Consider the following 6,996-nt stretch of genomic DNA (forward strand, 5'->3'; position numbering starts at 1 on the left):
GGGGTCTGCATCTCCCACCTCTGCAGATGTCTTAGAATGGATGGAACAGTCTTGGACCTCCTCAGATTCCATATGGTGCCATCAAAATCCACTCCATCTTCTCCAGTTATGACTGCTTTTCTGCCTGAGGAGAAACATGGCAAATGCAGAGGTGCTGACCACATCCAGATGGGACCTAAGCTCTTAATTTTATAAATAAATACAGCACAGATCATAGTGACACAGTGTCCTGTTCTGTTCATGAGATATCTCAAAGAGGGACAGAAAGGCTCTCAGCAGAGCACACGACAGACACACTGAAGCAGAAACTGCGTGGGTACACAAGGCCCATTTTCCCTTGACTGCTTTAAAACACAGTCTCATTACAGGTGGAGGGGAGATGGAGGGAGGTATAAGTCTCAATTAAGAGGTCAGGGGCTGGTACATATCTAATTATAAACCCATTTGGCCCTAGTCTAAACATCCTAATCTTAGTCCCAAACCATACAAATCTGCCTGGAGTGACACAAAGCAGCAATAGCCCATGCAGGGATTTGCCAGCTCAAAGAATCCATGTTGTTCTTTCAGTTATCACAGTTTATTTTTTGGACATTGAGACTCCAGAGGCTGCAGAGCAGCAAGGCACCATGGACAATACAGAGATTTGTGACTTCAAGGATGAGGGGAAGCTTTTCAACAATACCACTGTCTGTCTCCACTTGATGTACTGCAAAGGCTAATTTGTTTTGAAATCCCCATTTTTAATTTGCATTATTGATCAACCTAGCAATTATAAATGTTAATCTATTCTTCAGTGGCCTTAAATTCAGAGATTGAGATCGTTGAACTAAATACAAATTCCATCCCTTGCTCTGATTTATTAAAACTTGAGTGATATGGAGAACCCACTGAGTCAGAGCACTGATAGGAATATGCTTTCAAAGCACATCTTTAATTAATTTTAAAGCAGGATGAACCAATTTATATCACTTTGATTTAAATCAGTTTTGTTAATTGTGATTTAAATCACAATTTAAGTATTTAATTTGCATTGGAATTGTGCTTTCTAGCAGATATTCATGACAAAGGGTTATTCTCAGAGACTGACAACTAATAAAAATGTTTGATTGCAAAGAAAGGTAGCTCTGAGCTGATATTTAATATTTGGCTTTGTTAACTAAGAGAATACACTATTATCACATGTCACTATATACTGAAGCATTTATTTTGGGGTTTGATTTTTACGTTTGATTTATGAGAAGACAGGACATGGAGTTAGTTTTTAGTCACCTGATTCACTTTATAATATGTGCTTTGTGTTACGCTGCTTCTGAACAAAAATATCCAGAAGAACATAATTGTTTAAGTGGAACTACATTGTGTCCTGCATATTTTAGGAAATATTATCAAAATATTCCTTGCATTTCAAGGCAGCTGATGTACTGAACAGTGCAAATATCAACAACAATAGATCAGCTGAACTATTTTTTCCTTGATTCCTTATTCTTCAAGATCAGAACTGGTTGATCTCTGATCTTATCTTCCCCCCCTACCCCCCCACCTTTTACTCATAAAATGGGAAAGGATAAGCAAATTTTCCTGTTCTTTCAACTACCAGTTGTTTTACCAACTTGGAATACTCTAGTCATTATGTGATGTAAAGCAGATAAAATAAAAAGAAGAAAATGTTTTTGCACCTGCAAAAAAAGGCTGCAGCTGTCAAAAGCTAGTTTATTACTCAAGAAACTCCAATTCCAGGTGTCTAGTTAGTAATTTATTTCCTTTAGTGATTTGACATTCTTCAGAATTTTGGCAATGAATATATACTCAGCTGTTATTTTTATGAAAGAGGTTATTAATAAGAAAATAAAATTTTATTTTAGGCATTCATAACAAATTTAGGCTGTCATCATTCCAGAATGCATGACTTCAAGTTTAATTTTCAGAAGACAAAAATATTAATTTAAAAATTCAAAGATGAATGAATGTGTGTTGTAAAAACACACACGGATTTCTTGGCACTAAGGAACCACAGACAAAATGACAAGAATGTGAATGGACTAATTGCCATCTATTTTAAAAGGAAACATGACAAAAACACTGTAGATTTTTTTTTAGAGGATTTTTCTCCTGCCCTCAACTGACAAAGTATGATTTTTACCATTTGCACCTGGATAGAGGTTCTTCCCCACAAGGAAAACTCTGGGCAATGAGCTCTCCTCTCCCTACACTATAATTCTCACACAACATGACAGAAAAGGCACAGTCCTAAAATCAAAGAGTTGTTTCTTAATCCAAATACTTATTCTCAATTCTATCTAAACCTCTACCTGATTAGAAATTAGTTAACTAAGTTCATATGGCTGCTGGGTAAGACAGCTGTCCCACTCAAATACTTGATGCAAGTTTACAGCACAGTTTCTTAGGGCAATGACTTGTTTCAGTGGACTCAATCTAAAGGTTGGATACTTTTTTTTTCTTGAAAGTCTTTTCCAACCTTAATCATTCTATGAATCCCATCCCCATTGGCAGCAGCAGGGCAGGGCAGCAACACTGACTGCTCAGGCTGGCTGGCAGGAGGGCAGGACTGGGGTGTACACACTTCTGCTTCTGGGCAGCAGCACCATAGCACTCACAATGTGCTTTGGAGCTGGGTCATAATTTTTCCCCAGACTATTCTCACTATTTGGCACTAGGAAATTGTGTTCTGTGGACCAAAAATATGTGGTGCTTACATTAAGTCCTTCATACTTTAGTCAGCCCCCAGAACATGTAGCCCTATATTTGTTTTCAATCAATTTTCTGGAATAAGAGACATTTGTTTTAATTTCTGAAGATGCCACCTGCTACTTGGTTACTGGTGTTAACCCATACCAGGAAGAATTCTGTGTTGGTCTTTAGCTCCTAGAAAAGAATGAATTCCCCAGTATGGTAAGAATTTGAAACTAAATTAAATAAGCAAGCAAGTTAGCTTTTCACCAGTTCTGAGCATGCAGCACAGGAACATGTGCACCCAAAAGGTGCGGGAACACTGGGAATAGGCAGGCGCTCACCTGGGAGGGAGCAGGTCAAAACACCCAGCTGACTTTTCCATAAGGCCTTGCAGAAATATTTCCCAATCAAAAGAAAACCTGAGTGTAAAAACATTCAAATGAAAATTTGATAAGTAAACAAAAATTTTACAAAAGGGTAAAAGTGTTTCTGTGGAGTAAGAATTTTTTGCTTACTCTAAACTTCAGAGCAGGCATAGCTAAAAAGAGGTGCCAAAAGCAGTAACTGAAGTACTGTCACTGTGCTGCAGTTAAGGACATACAGCCACAAGTTCCCCTTAGCAACGTCTCCTTTTCTGCTGAAAACCACCATAGTTCACAATTCCTCTGTGCAAGTGCCAGCCTACCTGGATTTGATAACTCAAATGTGCAGAATAGAAAAAAGGGATCAGTAAATACCTCAGTCCTGTATTTGGAGAGCTACACTATACAATCAAGAACAATTAAATACTTTAAAACCTCAGTGAGCACCTGCAAGAGTTACGTCTGCTAAGCCCATCAACTCTGCAAAACTTGCACAGGAGAATCACAGAAGAATTTTGCAAGAGGAGGCTCAACACACAGCTGTAGTTTTTATGCTTTGGAACACATAAGAAATTCCAGCAATCATTGAAGGAAGTCTGAATGTCTTGCTGAAAGATGTGCATTAAGCAAATATAAACAATTAAGTAAATACATGGAAAAAGTAGTGCCTTGGAAGAAATAAACAAATGATATATAGCATCAGACTAAACAAGCTAGTGCAAACCCAAGACAGAACAGCTATCTCTGAAATCACTAGGAAGTAATCATAAAGAAACATTTGAAATACTGAATAAATCAGAAGAAATAGTTCTTTCCCCCTACCACTCATGTCTGAAGCAGTGCAGAGCAGCCTAGAGCCTGACATATCATTTTCCTTTAATCCCTTCATGCTTACAGTGAAAGATGCTATACTGTGTCCACTGTATCTAGTCATCAAGAAATTGTCTCTGTACAAGGATTCCTCATTTGCACAAAGATGAAGAAATTAGGTTGCTCCTCCCAGACAGCACTGGATAAGGCAGACGGGGTGTCTGAGGAACCACCACACTCCTGATCCTGATAGTGAGGTGATCCCCGATTTTGGAACATGCCAGGCATGCACTGGAACAGCCAATGCTCAAATGACACTGAATATGGTACATTCCATCCTAACCTGATCCGAATTTAAAGTTGGCTTTCCTGAAAACAGCAGCTCATCAAGATGTCTGTGCTAGCTATATATTTCACCTCCTGTGTGGGGAAGGAAAACTAAACAAGTAAAACTAGCTGACATCAGGAAAATTGAGAAGCTGTAACTCATACAGAATTGGCCCAGAAATAATCAGATTCCTCACTCCTTTATTTGTTCCTGGACCAGATCCATTCTTTCCAGATAAACTCCTCCTCAGTGCACTGCACAGCTCTGGTGTAACGAAGTGATGGGTCATGCTGGTGCTATCGAATCCAGGATTTATGAGGAGACATTATCACCTCAAATAGGGAATTGGAGGGGGCAGAGAGATTGTGGCTCTGCAAACAAGTCTTTAAGGCATGTTTAGATGGGCGGCATGTAATCAATCAAATTAAGGTGCTGTGCATTGATGTATCTCCACTGACCTCAGAGAGAATTCCAGCATACATTGGTACAGGATCTGTTGGTTAGGAATTAATTAACCATGTACATCTATTAGCAAAAGCAGGCACACCTCCTACAGGTAATTCAGCATATTTCCTCTCCTTTCCCGAGAGTAAAATGTCCAGCGCAGATACCAAAACTGCCTTCCCTGCTGATGCCCTTTTGTCTCTGTTTGGCATGTTACTTGCATTCTCCGTTCAGCAGCAGCTGTGCATAGCTGGTCAAACACTCCAAGTTGTTTGTCAAAGTTTTCTGAAGGCTTTTCATCTCCCTGTTTTCCCGTGACATGCCCAAACACAAGTCATCTCTGTTGGCTTTTGGAGCACATTAATTCAGAGCACAGCATCAGAACTGGTAGGTAATCAGTTAGCTGGAGGTTAAAGTGGAGCATTTTTCCCTAACGAGGGCAACAAAAAGGTGGGAAAGATTTCTGAATTAGAACGCTTTAATTTGGGTAATGTATTTCCTAGAGGCACACCACTAATGCCAGCTCATGGGCAATTCTTCCAGTAGATGCAATCTGAAAAGCCACTGGAGGTGGAGGAAAGCTAATCAAAGCAGAATGTTTGTTTTATCACTTCTGAAGCGCACAATGGGGGGATAACAAACTGTAGCCTCAAGGCTTTGGGCCTTGAACACTGCACCACCCTGGATCCATGATGACAGAAAGAGAAATCTTCCAGTTAACATCACTCACACTTATCCTTAGACTGTGGGAGATGTAAGGGTACAAGGAGGTACCAGAGGCCCCAAAGAGCAAGGTCAGGAATGCAGGAGCTCTGGAGCACTCAACTGGCAGCATGACACAGGAGAAAGGGGTTTGGGGGTAGGACACACAGGTTTTGCCACACAGTGAAGAGGGAAATAGATCATATCTGCCACATCCTGGAGCCCTGATCTATAGCCAGCTAATTAGTTTTACAGGAGTTTTATGTAAAGATGATCTCTGTGGAATCTTTTACTATGAATATCTCTCAAATAATTTATTTTATTTTGAGCTATTTCCTAGGAAACAGCCCATTAGTGTCAGCATTAAGGAGTAGGATGCCATGCATAGTTAGGAATGCCTGTTAACCTCCACCCTCAAAATGCTCATCCCTACAAGACAGGAGGAGAGAGGGTGTAAATAGGGCCTGATCTCAAGAGAGCCTGGCTCCTATTTGCGCTTCAAGAGTTCTCACACCAAATTTATGCCCAAATTCTGTCATGTGGTGTCAGGCCAAGTGAATGCACAGGTAGCTAAGTGAGGTCAGGAATTAATTTGACACATTATGGCTCCAAATTCCAATGATCTGTGGATGTGAAAAACTTTCCTACCCTAATCAACAGGAATATTCATGTGCATGAAATTGGATCAGTAAGATCAGGATCAGTCTCCAGAGAAACAAAACAATGTGAAGGCTGTTATTTATCCTGGCTGTGCTGTTCTTCTGAGAGGGGGGAAGAAAAAAGAGGAAAGATTCGAATTAGAGCTATTTGATGGGTAACATTGCAGTAGACAGGTTAGTCCTTGTAATCTGCTGGCACCATCAGTAGAGTACTAAATCAAATGTGGTTTTACTCATCTTGTGTATCTATTAGTGCAATCCATTGCAATGGTTATTCAATATTTATGTTGTCTGTGTGAATTACTGCATATTTCATTCTCTTTTGAAAACTAGGATAGTTGAAATAGTACAGCGCTGCTTTTTATCTGACAGAGCTTTAATCTTTTGCTTATCATGGTTTCACCTGAATCGTTGTTCTAAAAACTGAATAAATGAGGTTTTGGTGAGGTAAGGAGTTCCAATATTAGACCCTGACACCATTGGTCATGCTGTCATGATACACCCCATATTCCTTATAAATACTAAGTGTGTGAAGATCCGTTTTTTTGATTGCTTGTATAATTTCCAAGAAATAGCACTCACCATACCGAGTAACATTTAAAACTGCTCATACTGTAGTCAAAGTAGTCAAATTGCACTCTTTAGGAAGTAAAGATAATCACTTAGAGAAGTCAGGAAAGACTTTCTGCTCTACTTACAGGAATAAACATAGTCTGTAGCTCTTCTCAGCTAGTCATATCCATCATGGCACTCTCAATTTGGTACAAAGTATCTGTCTTGGTTTGAAAGACAGGTGTCTGCCAAGGGAGACGGGAACCTCCCTTGAAATGAAGAATATGACCCCCTTCCCTCTGAATTATCAGAACTTTGAAATTACGGGGCTTTCAGGCAAAGCTATGGGAAAAGGAATAGCAGCTCTTTACTAGTATCTATATATATTTATAACAAGGCAAACAACAACAACGGCAGCAACAACAAACAGGCCCAGAACCCGGTGCCA

The 6,996-nt window shown here is 39.7% G+C and overlaps 1 long non-coding RNA gene across 8 annotated transcripts in view; it reads right to left on the reverse strand.

Moving 5' to 3' along the window:
• Positions 1 to 6,996, reverse strand: part of LOC108449858 — a 61,336-nt gene that overhangs the window by 13,257 nt on the left and 41,083 nt on the right. For 6 of the 8 annotated variants that reach the window (XR_001866152.1, XR_001866155.1, XR_001866149.1 and 3 more), the window contains 2 exons: positions 3,033 to 3,110; positions 19 to 124 (listed from right to left, as the gene is read on the reverse strand). The exons of 1 other annotated variant lie outside the window; for it this stretch is intronic. This is a non-coding gene — a long non-coding RNA (uncharacterized LOC108449858). The remainder of the gene's footprint in view (positions 1 to 18; positions 125 to 3,032; positions 3,111 to 6,996) is intronic. One more of the 8 variants, XR_001866153.1, reaches the window with a different exon arrangement.

Source organism: Corvus brachyrhynchos, unplaced genomic scaffold (assembly GCF_000691975.1).
Source record: "Corvus brachyrhynchos isolate BGI_N302 unplaced genomic scaffold, ASM69197v1 scaffold91, whole genome shotgun sequence".
Taxonomy (NCBI): Eukaryota; Metazoa; Chordata; class Aves; order Passeriformes; family Corvidae; genus Corvus; species Corvus brachyrhynchos.